At 40.5% G+C, this 19,463-nt stretch overlaps 1 long non-coding RNA gene across 1 annotated transcript in view; it reads right to left on the bottom strand.

The window, feature by feature from the left end:
• Positions 1-1,598: 1,598 nt before the first annotated feature.
• The window catches only part of LOC133228482 (uncharacterized), a 53,277-nt gene continuing 35,412 nt past the window's right edge, over positions 1,599-19,463 (bottom strand). The window contains exons 3-6 of the long non-coding RNA XR_009730214.1: positions 8,669-8,882; positions 7,433-7,532; positions 6,297-6,418; positions 1,599-3,041 (exon numbers count right to left, since the gene is read on the bottom strand). This is a non-coding gene — a long non-coding RNA (uncharacterized LOC133228482). The remainder of the gene's footprint in view (positions 3,042-6,296; positions 6,419-7,432; positions 7,533-8,668; positions 8,883-19,463) is intronic.

Genomic DNA, 19,463 nt, shown 5'->3' with positions numbered 1-19,463 from the left:
GGTGGGGCCTTGTCTATTAATGTTCCCTGGAGTCAGGACTTCTCTGATGTTATAAACTTCTGGAGGTGAGCCTCCTGCCTCTGGGTTTCAGTCCTCCTCTTACAGTAGCATCAAGATTTCTCCATCCATACTGCACAAAAGATAAAACCCCTAAGTTAGTGGTGAAACAACTCTTCACACCCAGGAGCCCCCAGAGAGATTCACAGAGTTATATAGAGAAGAGGAAGGAAGGAGTCAGAGGTGACCAGGGGGAGAAAAGGGACAGTCAAAAGGGGAGAGAGCAATCAAACCAGTCATCAAATCCCTAAGTGAAAATGGATACTGAAGATTAGATTCTTAAAGGTGCAAAATTGATAACAAATATCAAAAAGCAGAGACTAAAAACCTAGAATAGAGGTTAGGTTCTCAAAGATACAATATAAAAATACAAAACTAAATTGATCACAATAATTGAAAATATATATGTGGAATTTGTCTTTTAAAAACAGTATTTTTTAAAGGTATCAGTATGATACAAAAATGAAAGTTAGAGTAATATGGAATTATTTTTTTTAATTGATAAGTGATAAGAGTAAAAATATATCTAGGACTTTCTTTGGTGCTGTTGTGGACAATGTGGGGTCAGTTCAACATCAGATAGTCCCTTGTTCTTGCTTGCACTTTTTCTCAAGGTCTATAGTTGCCCCTCAAATGCACAGTCTCAGCCTTAACTGCAGTTTTAATCTGTTGTACCTGTCACTTTGGGGACGGTTCCCTCTTCTTTGTTTATTTTTTATTCCTTTATTTGAAAGTCTCTTCAATGTCTAATTTCTTCTCTGACATGAGGATGCAAAGGTGAACACTTATTTAGCCTCACTTGTTCAGCTGTGCTGTGGGGAGGGAGGGACACTGCAAACAAATACTGCTGGCTTGTGTGGGGAGTGCTCACAGTGGATGTACCACCCTGGGTTTGCCTCAACCCAAGGCAGCATGTACTTCATGGGTCCACACTGCACAGGCTCCAGCCCGCTCTGCAAAGGAACTGTCCCAAGTGAGCCCTACATTGCATGCACTTCCCATGTCTATGTGCTCAGGGTCTCCGATGCTCCACAAGGGAACAGACCCAGATGTGCTGTGTGGTTTTTACCTTTACTGGGTCCAAGCCACTAAGGTGACCAGGTTCTTGGTAAGTTCACTGTCCCAGGTTGGCCGTGCATCTTATGCACCTCCCCAGTCCCTGCTACCTTTTTCCCAGGTATGTTGCAAGGGCACCGTTCCAAGTGTTGTCATATATCTGCTCTGTGAAGGTGATCTCAGGCTGTGATCCTCCTGGTGGATGTTGAAAAGTTGTTGCTGCTGCTGCTAAGTCGCATCAGTCGTGTCCAACTCTGTGTGACCCCAGAGACGGCAGCCCACCAGCCTCCCCCGTCCCTGGGATTCTCCAGGCAAGAACACTGGAGTGGGTTGCCATTTCCCTCTCCAATGCATGAAAGTGAGAAGTGAAAGTGAAGTCGCTCAGTACTTACCCACAAAAACATGCCAGGATTCTTGGCCTCTGGAAGAGAAGAAGTCAATCTGGGGCCAGAGATGAGGCTTGATTGCTCAGAGCTTTTGTGCAATAGAGTTTTATTAAAGTATAAAAGACAAAGAAAGCTTCTGACTTAGACATTAGAAGGGGGCAGAAAGAGTACCCCCTTGCTAGTGTTAGCAATGGAGTTATATACCTTTTAATTAGTTGTTACAATGAATCAAAAGAATGTCTCAAGTTTGTGAAAATTTTACCAGACCCACTCCCACAATTTACATTTCAGGATAACAAGATTAGAATTTAACAATAGAAAGATCCTCCAGACCCACTCCCACAATATACATTCTAAGATATCAGGATTAGTCAGTAGGTTTTCAGGAAGGAGAAACTGCCCTCCAGACAGATACATTGTTGTTGTACAATCCCTAGCACAGAGTTTAAACTGAGTTATGTAATTGACTAAGACTAAGGAATGTAGAGAGAAAAAAAAATTTTTTTTTTTTTTTTGTCCTTTTCTCCTCCTTGAGAATACTAGACTCCCAATCTCCACTTTGAGAGTCCCAGACCCCTTTTTCCTCCTTGGGGACCCTAGACTTCTTATCAATCTGCTTAGGAATTGACTCTCTCATTCCCCGCTTTTCTTTTAGGAGAATTATGTTGCCTAGGGAATAGGGCGTCATTCTTATTCCACAATTGCTTCTGAGCTGATAAAGGGTGCTGTCCCTAAATTGGTGAGACAACATATTCCCCTAACCCTCATATTGAAGGTTTCTGATCCAGGGGCCCCAAGTAATAGTTGGAGGAGGCTGTGGCACTCGTAGGAGCTTGTACAACCATTTGTAGCTTAAAAGCTTTCAGACGGTTAGAAACAAGCCCTGTTTTACAGTTACAGATGTAAGTCAAAATAGTAATTAAACCAAGTTAAAACCTAATCAAAATTAAAAGTTACATTATGTCCATAATTATATCAGTCCATCTTAGGATTGTTAGGTGTCATCACAGAGTTGAAGAAAGCCATTTTCTTTGAGTGGAGAAATCCACCACGTTCAGTTCAGTTCGGTTCAGTTCAGTCACTCAGTCATGTCCGACTCTTTGCTGCCCCATGAGTCGCAGCACGCCAGGCCTCCCTGTCCACCACCAACTCCCAGAGTTCACTCAGACTCACGTCCATCAAGTCAGTGATGCCATCCAGCCATCTCATTCTCTGTCGTCCCCTTCTCCTCCTGTCCCCAATCCCTCCCAGCACCAGAGTATTTTCCAATGAGTCAACTCGTTGCATGAGGTGGCCAAAGTACTGGAGTTTCAGCTTTAGCATCATTCCTTCCAAAGAAATCCCAGGGCTGATCTCCTTCAGAATGGACTGGTTGTCAATTGATGAGGAGGGGAGTGCTCTGCAGACCCAGCAATTAGACTGATTGTGGAATGCAGCATAGGAATGAGCCCAGGACAGGAATGCATTATCTTGAGGGTCAAATGGCAGACTCAGGATTTTTGGAGTCAGCAGATGTAGGCTCATATAGATTATCAAGCCCATCTGAAAAGTACAAAGTCAGAGCATAGGAAGTAAAGACATAAAATGATGCCACTTAGTTCTGGTCAGAGTGCCACCTCTTAAGTCAAGAGTGATAAACCCACGAATCAATTCCTGGCACTTTGACAGCTGTGGGAGTAGAAAGAATAACCTGGTAAGGGCCTTCCCAAAGGGGCTTAAGGGATTGGCCCCCAGATCCCAAAGTGTTTATCAGAACCTCGGTTCCTGGTTCAAACAGAGGCTTGCTTGACTCAGAGGCTGGGTCAGGAGTAATCTCCTGAAGTTCTGTTAATGCTTGTTGAAAAGCTGAGAACTGAGGTGCATAATTAGTTAATTCCAAGGCTTCAGGGTATATAACAATGTCTGTGCACAAGAAAGTCCTTCCATAAATATATTCAAAGGGGGATATTTTGGGGGGCAGGCCGAGCCCTCATTAAAGCTATGGGTAGAACTTTAATCCAGTTGTCCTTCAATCTCTTGAGTTAATTTGCACAGATGTCTTTTGATTTAATAATGTCATTAGCCTTTTCCACCTTTCCTGAGGATTGGGGTCTCCAGGAACAGTGTAAGTGATATTCTATTCCTAGGGCTTTAGATACACCCTGAGTTACAGCAGCTTTAAAGGTGGAGCCATTGTCACTCTGAAGATCCCTGATATGATTGGGCCCAGATATCTAACTAATTGTTGACAAAGCTGAGCCTTTTCTCTTGATGCCTTGTAACCACAGCCTGCCAGAAAGTTTAAGACATCTTCTGAGGCTTGTGAACAAGCTTCCCCTGTCTCAGCACAGAGTAGAATATCATCTACATACTGTAGTACCACTGCTTCAGAGCTATTAAAGTTTTGTAGATCCTGTGACAAACTTTGTCAAAATAAGTGAGGACTGTCATGAAATCTCTGGGGCAAAGCTGGCCAGGTTAACTGAGAAGCTGGCTGCTAGGGTCTTCAAAGGCAAATAGAAATTGACTTTTCTCCACCAAAGGGACTGAATAGAAGGCATCTTTTAAATCAATTACTGAGAAATATTTGGCTCATTCAGGAATTTCAGACAATAGAGTATAAGGATTAGGCACCACAGGGTGTAAAGGAACTACAGCCTCATTTATTATACATAAATCTTGAACTAGTCTCCATTTACCATTTGGTTTCTTTATACCCAAAATAGGAGTGTTGTATGGACTGTAACAGGGAATTAATAGCCCCCGCTCCTTTAAATTCTCGATGATGGGTTTTAACCCTTCCATCACCTCAGGTTTCAGTGGATACTGCTTCTTACGTGGAAATAAGTGTGGGTCTTTTAGCCTGACAACTATAGGAATAGCATTTCGTCCTTGACCCACAGATTTTCCAACATCCCACACTCTAGGGTTTGCATTTTGTTCAATTAAAGGGAGAGAAAGGGAGGGCTCCATATTCATGAAAACGGAGGCCTGGATATTGCTCAGTATATCCCTTCCCAAAAGGGGTGAGGGAGACTGGCATGATTAGAAACTCTTGTGAAAATAGCACAGAGTCCCAGTTACAGAACAACAGAAATAACACCTTTTGGCTTGTCCAGACAACTCCATTACGGAAGCGGATCAAGAAGAAAGTGGGCCAGGGGCTTCAGTAAGCACAGAGAAAGTTGCCCAAGTATCTAAAAGGAAATCGACGGATTGGCCCCCTACAGTTATTAATATCTGGGGTTCCTCAGGTGTAATTAGGATGGGAGCTTGTGTGGGGACCCCCGGGCACCTTCAGTCCTGATTGTCTTGAGAGTCTGACCTCTGAAACTTACACCTGTGGGGGCAGTCTCTCCTCCAATGTGGTCCCTTGCAGACCGGATGTGGAGCTGGGGTCAGCTTGGATGCCTGAGGGCAATCCCGCTCGAGGTGCCCCTCCCTTTCACAGTAATAGCAAACCCATCCCTTTTCACCTGGGTCCCTCTGGGCATTTTTCTCAGGTTGTTTAAGAACGGTTCTTACAACAATTATGAGGGCTTCTGCCTGTTCCTTTGTCTTTCTGCATTTCTTTCTATTCCTCATGTTCCCTACCATAATAAACTGTTTGAACCAGTTGTAACAGATTATCTAAAGACTGATTTGGTCCATACGCCTATTTTAACAGCTTACAGCGGATATCTGGAGCTGACTGAATGAGAAATCTATCTTTTAAGATCACTCTTCCCTCTTCAATTTCAGGATCAATCTCAGTGAATCTGCAAAGGGCTTCTCTCAGTTTATCTAGGAATTTACCAGGAGCTTTCTTCTTCTCCTGTTCTGTGTTTGCCAATTTTCCATAGTTTAAAGGCTTAGCACGTGCCTGCCTGAATACATGTAAGAAAAATGTATTCCTTCAAGAATACATTTGAAAAAATGACTCTGATCCCATCTTCCTTTAGCTGTGTTGTAGTCCCAGTCTGGTTCTGTAGTTGGGACCACCTGATTCCCAGTCGGGAGGGCGGATATCTTGTCCTCCCTCTTCCCTACTGACTCATTACAAAACCATTCATCTCCATAAGCAACCGCTTTTTCCAAAACTCGAGTCTTTGAGTCGGGAGTCAGCGTTTGTCCCAAGATATACATCACATACTTCCATGTAAGGTCATAAAGCAGAGTAACACCTTTAAAGGCTCTAATATATTTTTCTGGGTCTTGTAAATAGTCTCCAAGATCCTCCTTGATTCTTTGTATTTCTTGATAAGAAAAGGGCTTATTAACTCTCATAGACTGATTATTTCTCCCAGTGGGTGCTTTATGAAGAGGCAACAGCTTGTGTGGCTGTTCCTCAGCCTCTCTAGCTGTTCTGAGCATATGATCCCAGGGACAGATTGGAGAAACCTGCTTTTCTTTATCTCTTTGTCTCCTGTCCTCCATCTCATCTCTTATTTCGATGGTTTGGGTTTCTACTGAAACCAGAGTAGTCTGAGGTCATGTTGTTTGGACCTCTACTTGGGCAGTTTGAATCTCAGTTTGGGTTTTTACTGAGACAAAGGCAACCCTTCTTGAGGGGGGAGGGGGGAGGGTTCTCTGACTTTGCTCAGTTTGGAGCCCCAGGTAGGGGGCAAAGTAGGAGGACAGGAGGGAGCTGAAGGTTTCACACCTAAATCTATACCCTAAGGACATAAGTCTGGCATATTTCGCAGAGAGAAAAAGGGCAACACATATGCTACTTCTACCCATTTCCCTTGTTTTCTACAGAACCGGTCTAATTGTAAAACAGTATTATAATTAAGAGACCCTCCAACCAGCCACAGATCACCGTCCTCTAATGGGTACCTTGGCTATGCAGTATCACATAGGAAGACCAGATGTGTCTTCTTTAAGCTCTGGGGATCAAATCTATCCCAGTTTTTCAGGATATAGTTCAAAGGAGTGAGGCTGGAATTGTTAGCTCCCATCTGTAAGAGAGAAAAGAAGTGAGCAGAGCCATCTTTCTAACGGAGGCATCCCCTCCTGCTCTAGATGGGGGTGTAGACAGACTAAACACCAAAGCTCTTCTTTCCTGGTCGGACTTAGTCTGTCCCTTACCAGCACAGGCACCGTACTCATCCCTCCCAGTTTTACCACCGAGACGGGGTGGGGATGCATCAGGGGTAGACCTGATGGCATCCCAGTCTGATGTCCAGCTCAACATTAAAACCTTGCTTGCCTTTGATACCGCCCAGGGTGCAATCAGAATAACCTCCCAGAATGCCTCCCAAGCTAAGACCGCTGGGGGAAACATTTGTCACCTGAGTGACTGTGCACCACCCTGAGTATATTCCTGACCACACTAAGACTGGTACGAACATAAAATTGAGATGTTCCTTCCAAGCATCACCATACCAGTATAAAAGCCTCCTCTAGTCCGCTAAGAGCTAGCATTACCAAAGGGGGAAAAAAAAAACCCATTGTAGTTCCAATCTGAGTAACCTTTAACCTCAGAGATGTTCTTGGAGCTAGAGATCCGTCTAGCATCTGAACTTCCGATTCCTAGTGAGGCTAGGCACTTCCTGACTACCAATCCAAGTTTGGGACCTAAGTCACAGTACACAGTAACAGCATAGATCACAAGTCCCTTGAAAGTCTATGATCCAACAGATTAGGTTAGTACTTCTAATTCCCAAGGAGTTATGAAATGGTCAAAAAGTTTGACCAAGAAAGGAGAGATCAGTCCACATACTTTGCCCATTTCTGGCTGGTCCCTGAAGGAGACATTGGGTGCCTCTTGGCACTGGCCTGTCAGTATAAACCTCTGACAGGTTTCTGCCATAAGCCATATGAGGTCACCACGGAAGTGCAGAGCAGGGCTCCTCACTTGCTTCACACAGGGTGTGTCCTTCATTCACACAAGCACACCGTAGAGTTAGTAAAGTACAGCAGAAAACGTGTTTGTTAGAAGAACAAAGAACTAGAGCTCCGAGCATCCTTACCTTGTCCTGAAGAATCCCAGATGAGCCCCAAGATGAAAGGTTGTTGCTGACCCACGAAAAGACTCTGGGATTCTTGGCCTCCAGAAGAGAAGAATTCAATCTGGGCCAGAGACAGGGCTTGATCACTCAGAGCTTTTGTGCAATAGAGTTTTATTAAAGTATAAAAGGGATAGAGAAAGCTTCTGACATAGGCATCAGAAGGGGTCAGAAAGAGTACCCCCTTGCTAGTGTTAGCAAGGGAGTTATATACCTTTTAATTAGTTGTTACAATGAATCAAAAAAAGTCTCAAGTTTGTGGAAATTTTACCAGACCCACTCCCACAATATACATTCTAAGACATCAGGATTAGTCAGCAGGTTTTCAGGAAGGAGAAACTGTCCTCCAGCCAGATACATTGTTGTTGTACAATCCCTAGTACAGAGTTTAATTGAGTTATGTAACTAAAACTAAGGAATGTAGAGGAAAAAAAGTTTGTCCTTTTGTCCTTCTTGAGAATTCCAGACCCCCAATGTCCACTTCGAGAGCTCCAGACCCCTTTCTCCCCCTTTCTCCCCCTTGGGGACCCTGGACTTCTTATCAATCTGCCTAGGAATTGACTCTCTCGATGTGAACCATCCCAGGAAAATGTGTTAGCAACTGGCACCCTGCTCACAGTTTGGTGCTAGTGCTGAGATTGCAGTAGCCCCTTGCTTTTGGGCTCTGGCTGTCACACACCTGCCTCTCTGCCTCTAGGGAGGGAAGTCCCTAAATGGCAGCTGGCTTGCTCTCCTTTGGTATTCACTAGGTCACAATCCTTTATTCAGTGAGCACACCTGGGGTCACTGTGCAGTGTTAGAGCCTTTTGCAAGAAAGGTTCTTTTCCTTTTCGTCTCTCTGGCGATCAAAGGTTTGGGCTGCTATGTCACATTAGCTCCCTCAGATGGTTCTCAGGACATTTAAGCCAGTCCTTACTCTAAGGACCAATAATTGAGCCCACACCTCCCTGACTAGCCCCTACTCACTGCTGGTGGACATTAGAGTCTGAGCAGCTTCTCCACTGGTAGTTGCACTTAGGTGCATATTCTGATTTTTTGTCCTGTTCTATTGCCCTCTGAGATTCTAAAGCTCCCCACTGACATGCCTGTGAGGGTTTCCTATTGTGTGGCAACTTCTTCTGTTTCATGACTTCCTCCCCAGAATGGGTCTCTGTCTCTAATTCTTTTGTGTCTGTTTTTATCTTTTATATTTTGTTCTACCTTTTTTGAAGAGATTGGGCTGCCTTTCTCGGTGCCTGGTGTCCTCTGCCAGAATTCAGAAGCTGTTTTCTGGAAGTTTCTCAACATTCAAATAATCTTTTGATGAATTTGTAGGGGAGAAAGTGGTCTCCCCGTCCTATTCCTCCATCATCTTGGGACCATGCTCCCATCATTTGTTGTAGTACAATCAACCCTGCTTGATTGTTGGTGGGACCTATGAATATGACAGGCTAGTCATTACTGTGATTTTATTGTTTTATAGGAGATTTTGTCTTAACAGACTAGAAGGGGAGATTAAAAGCAAAAGAATTGCTGCCCTGCTGGCCTTGGAGAATTAGGTGCCACATTGTATAGACGAGCCCATGACAGAACCATGGATAGCTTTAAGGAGCTGAGAATGGCTCTGTCTGGCCTCCTCTTCTAGAATTCAACCATCTAGACATCCCCAGGTCCTGGTGATTGAGAATAAACATCTTCCTTAAAGTTGATGGGCCTCAAGTAGTAGCCAGAAAGAAAGATAGTATTTCAGCCCTATAATCGAAGGAGCTGAATTCTACCAACAGCTAAGAAGCCTAGAAGAAGACCTTAAGCCTCAGTTGAAATCATAACCATAGCTAGCACTTTATAGCTTTGTGAGACTGTAAGCAGAGGAACCAGCAAGTTGTGCTGGAGTCCTAACACTTGGAAACTGAGTTAATAAATTCATCTTGTTTTAAGCTGTTAAATTCATGAAAGAGGAGAGTGAAAATGCTGGCTTAGGATCAAAATTCAAAAAACAAACGTCATGGCATCTGGTCCCATTTCTTCACAGTAAATAGATGGGGAAACAATGAAGACAGTAACAGACTTTCTTTTCTTGGGCTCCAAAATTTCATTGCAAATGGTGACCACAGCCACAAAATTAAAAGACACTTGCTCCTTGGAAGAAAATCTATGAGAAACCTAGACAGCATATCAAAAAGCAGAGTCATTACTTTACCAACAAAGGTCTGTATAGTCAAAGTTATGGTTTTCTAGTAGTCATGTATGGATGTGAGAGTTGAACCATGAAGAAGGCTGAGCACTGAAGAATTTATGCTTTTGAACTGTGGTGTTGAAGAAGACTCTTGAGAGTCCCTTGGAGTGCAAGGAGATCAAACCTGTCAATTCTAAAGGAAATCAGTCCTGAATATTCACTGGAAGAACTGATACTGAAGTGAAGCTCCAATATTTTGATGACCTGATGTGAAGAGCCAAATTATTAGAAAATACCCTGATGCTGAGAAGGATTGAAAACAGGAGAAGGGGATGACAGAGGATGAGATGGTTGGATGGCATCACTGACTCAATTGACATGAGTTTGAGCAAGCTCCAGGAGATGGTGAAGGACAAGGAAGCCTGGCATGCCACAGTCCATGGGACAAGACTGAGCGACTGGAGAACAACAAAAACAAAGTTTGTGATACTGTGATAATGTAACAACATAGCAATGGAAAAGTAACCAAAGGATCCTTACCTAGGAATCCAAGTTCTATCATGGATCCTAAAAATTGCCCAGGTTATATTATAAACATTTTAGGACACTGTCAGAAAGAATACCTAAAATTAACTCTTGTTTCTGGAAAATGTTACTGGATGCATTTTATCACTTTATCTAAAGAAATACAAAGTTGAATACCTAAAGCAGAGTAATATAAAAAGTCCTTTCAAAGCAGGACACTGACAGTCATCTATTTGAGAGATGTCTAAGTGAATTCCCAGAGGTTATTTCTGATTTTACTCTAAGTTGCATTTGATAGAAAAGAAAGACTTGGAGATTAAGAAAAGGAAGACTTCATGTTGAGGATGAAATAATGGGGAAGATGTACCTGTCAAACAACTCTTAAGGAAGATTATTTTCTCAATCACCAAGACCTGAAGATGTTTGTATACTTGATTTTGGGGGGAGGAAGCCTGACAGAACCAGCAAGTGTGCCCCTGAGTGTTATTATGCTCTGCCCTGGGCTCTTTGGGATGGGCTTACCTTTTTGGTAAGCAGATGTGACTGAAATCCAAATAATTCTTCTAACTAGGAATATTTACTCAATATTTGTTGACAAGCTAGTTGAAACCATTGTCTAGAATCAGGTTTGTGGATAGAATTTATTCACATTACGATCATCCTCCATTTTTATCAATTATTCAGGATTAGTTTTACTCATTTGAGTTTCCCAGATGGCACTAATGGTAAAGAACCCAACTGCCAATTCAGGAGACATAACACATGGGTTCAGTCCTGGGTCGGAAAAAGTCTCTGGAGGAGGGCATGGCAACTTACTCCATTATTCTTGCCTGCAGAATTCCATGGACAGAGGAACTTGACAGGCTATGGTCCATAGGGTCTCAAAGACTCAGATATGACTGAAGCGATTTAGTACATACTCATTTAATAAGAAAGATACTTGGACAAGATTGTAAATAAGCTGGGGTATGCCAGGTATGCAAGATAGTATGCAATACCCAATTTTAGTCATTTTGGTAACATTTTATTTATACTCAAATATGAAATAGAGAATTTTCCACATACAAAGATGCTAAGAAGTAGAACCAAAAAGTCAAGACACCTCAAAGAAGTGTGAGATTTTAGAAATAATTTTAATGGAGGGCAAGTTTTTAAGATACTTTGAAAGCCAAGACTGGTAATAAAGAATAGAGGAAAGGAATAAAGAATATATATTAATGCATCCATCATTGTAAATAGTTACTGGGCATACTTCAACTTCTTAAAATGTTTTCTGTGTCAAAAATTTATATTCCTTGTTTAATTTCTCTATTTACCTTTCAACATGTATCATATGACCAGAATATCACCCTTATAATTACATTAAAAGGTCAGGCACCCACCTTTCCAAGCCTCAGACCTGGGCCATTAACACTGTGTCTTCCCCTCACCTCCTTTTGGTCCATAAAACATTAGTAGAGAAAGTCCCCAAACTGTGAGATGTCCACAGAGTCTAATCTCATACCTCTAAATGAGTTCTTCATGGATACTCAATATCCTCCTTTCTATTACCTTTAAAGTTCCCTAGCTCAGTTCTGTTTTGTTAATAAGTTCATTTTTTTTAGATTCCAAATATAAGTGGAATAAGATATATACTCTTTCTTTGTCTGACTTACTCTACTTAGTATGATAATCTCTAGGTCCATCCATGTGGCTGCAAAAGGCACTATTTCATTCTTTTTTATGGCTGTGTAGTATTCCATTGCATATGTGTACCACATCTTCTTTATCCATTCATCTATTGATGGGCATTTAGGTTTCCCCATGTCTTGTACACTGTATAGAGCTGCTTTGAGCACTGGAGTGCATATATCTTTTTGAAGTATGTTTATTTCTTAAATATACCCAGGAGTGGGATTGCTGAATCATATGGTAGCTCCATTTTTAGTTTTTAATATAATCACCATACTGTTCTCCATAGTGGCTGTACCAATTCACATGGAGAATGTTTGCTCTTATTGGATTCCAAAAAGCAGAGCTTGGATTAGTAGGTAAAATTATAGGGATGCTCATTTAAGTTCAATATTCAATTATCAACAAATATTTCTGGTACCTACTATATACCAGGCATTATTCTAGGGACTGGGGATTCAGTGGTAATAAAATATAGTTCCTCCTTTCTTGAAGTTTATATTCTGTGCATCATCAACAAATAAACAAATACATCTATAGTGTAAAGTCAGGGAGCAATAAGAATTGTGAAAAAAAATAAAATGGATAAAAGAATAAGAATGACTACAAGTCTTGCTGTCTTGACATTAAAAGTAGACAAATTATTTTGGAAGCAAGTTGTGCAAAGCCTTGGAGGGAGATTGTTCCCATCAGAGCAAGTAAAATCTCCCATTAGAAGAGTAAGTAAAATATCTTAATTTGGAAATATGAGAAATCAGTTTCTTTGTGATTTAGTGGACTCTCTGTCTTGGCACTGTTCAGAGTCTGCCTTACTTGCCAGGGAATTTAAGAAGGCTACTTCTGCATTATTTATGAGGTTGCAACTAGTCAACTTTGATACATATTTCCAGCTTTAAGATGTTGTATATTTGCTTGCCATGATTGTATAATTAGAACTTGAATAAGAGACAGCTAGGAGGAGAAAAGATGCAAAAATCTCTTTGGTGAAGCAAAAAAAGAAAGCTATAGGTTTGGAGACTATGTATGAACTTGCTCTATATTAACACTGAAGTTTGGGAAAAGATGGAGCTAAACATAAAAATAGGGAGGAGGCATGATGAATCAGAAGCTAAAGTAATTTAGGTCACTTAACTATGTACAGATGTGTAACTCTTCTCCAAATGATTCAGAAGTCATAGGAAATGACTTGTAAGAACTGATACTAAACTTCATATGGGAAGTAATTGCATAAGAAACAATTGTCTGTAATTCTCACATGATGTATCATTTCAAATTAGAAAATAAAAAATGGTTGAAAAAGTATTTATAGACTTATTTGTGATCTTCAGAAGAAGAGTATTGCCACAGATTCATTTTCATCAAAATTTTTACTTTTATTTTTAAACATCAGGCAGCACAATTAGGCAGCACACAAAGGTAATTAGAATCAAAAGTTATTTACTGTTGAAATTAAAAAAAAAAAAAAGACTTTTTTGTGTGTGTGTCTTTAGAGCTTCAGCAAAGAAAATGTGTTAGAAAACTAAACTGAAGGATGTTAATATTTCCTATCAAAACCTCTAGAATTATAACATGGTATTTTATCTTTTGGAGTAAAAAATAAATGCCACAGTGATAGGTAAAAATGTGGACATATTTCAACATCAAAACTTGGCATTCACAACAGACTTACAAAGATTATATCTGTACTTCAAATTCTGACTAATCAACTTGTTCTGCAAACCACAAAAACCTCTTTTTTTTTTTTTCTTCACCTGTGTGTAGTTCCTTTCCTAAGTGGATGCACTGAAGTCAGTGAAAACTATACACAGAAATTAGGAACCACAACAGTGGGAGAATGGAGACCAGGAGGCTTCATAGCTGTTTAACAGAAGAGGAAAACTGAGTGACAAAAGGGTAAGATATTTGTGACATATCTCATTGTGAATCAAAAGAAAGTACCCATAATTGAACACAAACCTTTCTAGTTGCTGGACTAGCTTCAAGCTAATTCTTCTCAATTGAAATTTGTGGAGAACAGATGTGCCACAGTGGTACATGTGAAGTTCATTCACCCTACCTCTTTGCTGAACACATTTGTGTATCACACGTGTATATTTAGCTAAAGAAGAGCTACATTTTGCCAAGTTCTCATCCAATGTATTTTTCTAGTGGCATAAGGGGTGACTAGAAGAACTTGGTAATGAAGCCAGGGATGATAAATGAGAGGGGTCAGGCTGAAATGAAGGTGGAGAAATGTAATGCTTTTAGAACAGACAGTTCATAACATTCTTCCTGCTTTGCTTTTGTGTTTTTGAATGAGGATATTGTCAGGAAGAGCAGTGAGCCTGAATTGTATGAAATGTAAAAGATTACAGAAGAGAAACAGCTGCTCAAAGCCAAGTTTAATGTAAAGACTTATCTTTCATGGAGACTACCTGCCTTCATTCTAATGAAGATAGAGAACAATTTAACAGTGAGTGAAATAAAACAATTAACAGGCATTATAGTTTAGGAAGAATACTGTACTTAGGGAATAACAGTTTGTAAAATGATACATATATCACTCTGTTCTTAATTTTTGTAGACTTGTTTTTTATTTTTCTGTAATTAGTATGGGCATAGTAAACTTGTGAAACTTAGAACCTAGGAGAAAAACCTATACTGAGAACTCATCTCACATATACCCATGATAATTAGCACTTTAGACACTGTGAACAAATTGAAACTCAGGATAAGCTAAAGAAGGTTTGTAGGAACTTCTGATCTCCAGGGATCTGCACAGGCTATTTTCTTTGTAAAAAATACTTGTCCACACAAACTCAATTCCCTAATATTTAACTATCTTCCTATATTAGACATTTTCCCTGGAAGCCTTCTATGCTCCCAAGACTGAATTAGGTCTGTGCTTGTATATATGTAGCTTTTATTATACTTATTATAATCCTCATTGATTTTCTTGAAGACAGGAATGGTGTCTGGCTAACCCAGCACAGCTCTTCCTAGCTGAAAGTGTTTCAGATTTACTAGAACTTGAAGTCAGATGAGGAGTCAGGAAAGCTGTAAAAAGTGGCCAAATTATGCAGAATCTCAAAAGAACATTAAGGAATTTGGTTATGATCCAAACATCTACTCAGTGTAAATTAGAGCTCATAAACATCCTAAAACATAGTAGTAATTTGCACTGCCACCAAGTCTTACAGTAACAAAAAATAAAATCAATTGATTAAAAATATGTTTATACTAGATACCAGGAGCCCATGGGGAACTATTTAATTCTGCTGGTACATTATCTTTCCAGGCATATATCTGACATTTGATGAGACAGGGCCCAGCAGTTGTTCCTATTCATAAAATAAACCCTCAGATGCTTAAGAGATGGTGATTGTGTTGTGAAGTGCACACTTGTTCTGCATAGTATCCTGTCCTCTCGTCTTTCTTCTGCATTGTGTATTCTAGGAGCCTAAGGCAGGGACATTTTTACTTTGCAGTTTCCCTTGGATTTGCCCTTGTCAACACATACATATGGGCTCAACCACTGGCAACTCAGAGGTTCAATGATAAAATGCCCCCCTCCCTGGAACAATGACAAATTTCTCTATCCTCATATGATGAAAAAATTGAGAATGATAGTTGTCCTTTTTTGTTTTGGACTCATATATAAGAATAATGGATTTCCCTTGTAGCTCAGTCAGTAAAGAATATGCCTGTAATGCGGGAGTCCTGGGTTCAATTCCTGGGCCAGGAAGATCCCCTAGAAAGGGAATGGCAACCCACTCCAGTATTCTTGAGAATTCTGGAGAAACCCCACGGACAGAGGAGCCTGGCAGGCTACAGTCCATGGGGTCACAAGAGTTGGACACAACTTAGCGACTAAACCACCAAACAACCATAAGAATAACAATATGAATACTTTCTGAAAATGTTGACATGTTTCAGTTTTAAAGAAAAAAGGAATTTCTCTGGCTTTCAGTATTCTAAATGGTATATATCTCTTTTGTTTATATCAATGTCAAAAGGTTGGTAGTCAGTGTCACTTTGGTTTTAATTTTCACAGGATTTGTAATCTGGTCTAGTAGGTTTTGAAGGTAGCAAATCATGACCAGATAGTTTCCTTAAAATAATATGATCGTTTCTTAACAGATTTCTGCTACTAGGGCTTTGGACCATTGAATTAGCCATAAATCTTGCATACCCTTTAGATGTCAACCTAATACAATATGTTGGTGGGGAAAATAGCCCATAAAGGTTGAGTGATATTGGAACCCTTTTGGCCTTAACATGTAGACCATGTGGAAAATCCCGAGGAAGCTCAGATAGAGCCAAAATTACTGGTCCTTAGGCAGGGAAAGAATGCAAGCATGGAAAAGTGTGAATAAGTCATCTCATATATAATAAGAAGTATTAGGAAGGAATAAATAAAGTCACTCTTGGATACAATATGTAAAGCGACAGCAGAGATCACCTTACCTATGATGGGTTGCATATGGAGGGTTAAATTTGCTCTTTATTCTTTGGTGGATTTCAAGAGAAGGTAAAATACCATTTGTGTAAAATTTTTAAAGTACTTCGATTGTAACATTTTGTAAAACGTGAAGGCTAAATTGATATTAATAAAACACATTTTGAAAAAAAGGTAATCTATAAAGTCTGTATGTGCATGCTCAGTCTATTCAGTCTTGTCTAACTCTTTGCTACACATGGACAGTCGCCTGCTCAGCTCCTCCGTCCATGGGATTTTCCCAACAAGAACAGAAGTAGATTGCCATGCCTTCCTCCAGGGGATCTTCCTGATGTAGGGATTGAACATGTGTCTCCTGCGTTGCAGGTGGATTCTTTACCACTGACCCACCAGGGGAGTCTGTGGTTTGACAAATTAAATTTGAAGTTTAATTGTAAACTTTAAATTTAAACTTTTAATTGTAAACTTTAAAATTAACTAAAAATATATTTAAAAGGAAGAAGATATGAAGAAATAGAGGTTTGAATTATTGAATTAACTTTTCCCAAAAAATACGTACTTAAGAAGAAGAATTAAAATTTTAGCACCACGATTACACATTATTTACAATTGATTCAGTGATGTATTAAATCCCCTTCATGGATCACTGCCTGGTCATGGTGAAGGGGCTTGCATAACTCAATGAAACTATGAGCCATGCTGTGTAGGGCTACCCAAGACAGAAGGGTCGTAGTGACGAGTTCTGACAAAATGTGATACACTGGAGAAGGGAATGGCAAACCACTCCAGTATACTTGAGGTGAGAACCCCATGAACTGTATAAAAAAGCACAAAGGTATGACACTGAAAGATGAGCCCTCAAGGTTGGTAGGTGTTCTATATGCTACTGGGGAAGAGCAGAGGACAATGACTAATAGCTCCAGAAAGAATGAAGTGGCTGGGCCAAAGTGTAAATGACGCTCAGTTGTGGATGTGTCTGGTGATGAAAGTAAAATCCAATGCTGTAAGAACAATATTGCATAGGAACATGGACTGTTAGGTCCATGAATCAAGGTGAATTGGATATGGTCAAGCAGGGGATGGCAAGAGTAAACATCGACGACTTAGGAATTAGTGAACTAAAATGGACAGGAATAGGTGAATCTAATTCAGGTGACCCTTATATCTACTATTGTGGGCAAGGATCCCATAGAAGAAATGGAGTAGCCCTCAAAATCAATGAGTCCAAAATGCGGTACTTGGTTGCAACCTCAAAAATGACAGAATGATCTCAGTTCATTTCCAAGGCAAGCCACTCAGCATCACAGTAATCCAAGTCTATGCCTCAACCACCGATGCTGAAGAATCTGAAGTTTTATGAAGTTTTATGAAGACCTATGCTGCTGCTGCTGCTGCTGCTGCTTCTGCTGCTGCTAAGTCGCTTCAGTCATGTCTGACTCTGTGCGACTCCATAGACGGCAGCCCACCAGGCTCTGCCGTCCCTGGGATTCTCCAGGCAAGAACACTGGAGTGGGTTGCCATTTCCTTCTCCATTGCGTGAAAGTGAAAAGTGAAAGTGAAGTCACTCAGTAGCGTCTGACTCGTAGTGACCCCATGGACTGCAGCCTACCAGGCTCCTCCATCCATGGGATTTTCTAGGCAAGAGTACTGGAGTGGCTTGCCATTGCCTTTCTCCGATGAAGACCTATAAGACCTTCTAGAACTAACACCCCCCCCCAAAAAAAAGTTCTGTTTCATTCCAATAGGGAATTGGAATGTGAAAGAAGGAATTCAAGAGATACCTGGAGTAATAGGCAAGTTTGGCCTTGAAGTACAAAATGAGGAAGGGCCAAGGCTAACATAATTCTGTCAGGAGAACACACTAGTCATAACAAACACCCGTTTTCAACAAGACAAGAGATGACTTAACACATGGACATCACCAAATAGTCAACATTGAAATCAAATTGATTGCATTCTTTGCTGCTGATGATGGAGAAGATATGTACAGTCAGCAAAACAAGACCTGGAGCTGACTGTCTCAGATCATCAGCTCCTCATAGCAAACTTTAGGCTTAAAGAAAGTGGGGAAAACCACTAGGCCAATCAGGTGACTTAAATCAAATCCCCTATGAATATACAGTGGAGATGATAAATAGGTTCAAGGGATTAGATCTGTAAACAGAGTGCCTGCAGTACTATGGACAGAGGTTTGTAACATTGTACAGGAGGCAGTAAACAAAGCCATCCCAAAGAAAAAGAAATTCAAGAAGGCAAAGTGGTTGTCTGAGGAGGCTTTACAATTGCCAAGGAAAGAGAAGAAGTTAAAAGCAAGAGAGAGAGGGAAAGGTACACCCAAACTAAATGCAGAGTTCCAGAGAATAACCAGGAGAGACAAGAAAGCCTTCTTCAATGTACAATGCAAAGAAATAGAGGAATACAATAAAAGGGAAAGACTAGAGATCTCTTCAAGAAAATTGGAAATATCAAAGCAACATTCATCCAAAGAAGGGCACAATAAATGACAGAAACAGTAAAGACCTAACGAAAGCAGCAGAGACCAAGAAGAGATGGCAAGATTACAAAGTATAACCCTACATAAAATATCTTAATGACCCAGATAACCACAATGGTATGGCCACTCACTTAGAGCCAGACATTCTGGAGTATGAAGTCAGGTGGGCCTTAGGAAGCACTTTTGCCAATAAAACTAGTGGAGGTGATATAATTCCAGCAGAGCTATTTAAAATCCTAAGAGATGGTGGTGTTAAAGTGCTGCACTCAATATGTCAGCAAATATGGAAAACCCAGCAGTGGCCACAGGACTGGAAAAGATCAATCCTCATTCAAATTCACAAGAAGGGCAGTACTAAAGAATGTTTAAACCACTGGACAATTGCACTCATCTCCCATACTAGTAAGGTTATGCTCAAAATCCTCCAAGCTAGGCTTCAGCATCATGTGACCTAAGAACTTCCAGATGTTCAAGCTTGGTTTAGAAAAGGGAGAGGAACCAGAGATCAAATTGTCAACATTTGCTGAATCATAGAAAAAGCAAGGAATTTCCAAAAAAAAACCCTCTGTTTCATTGAGTACTCTAAAGTCTTTGACTGTGTGGATCATAACAAACTGTGGGAAACTTTTAAAGAGATGAGAAAACCAGAACATCTTACCTGTCTCCTGAAAAACCTGTATGCTGTTCAAGAAGAAACAGTTAGAACCTTATA

This window comes from Bos javanicus, chromosome 17 (genome assembly GCF_032452875.1).
Source record: "Bos javanicus breed banteng chromosome 17, ARS-OSU_banteng_1.0, whole genome shotgun sequence".
Lineage (NCBI taxonomy): Eukaryota > Metazoa > Chordata > Mammalia > Artiodactyla > Bovidae > Bos > Bos javanicus.
This window is presented reverse-complemented; position numbering and strand designations above follow the sequence as displayed.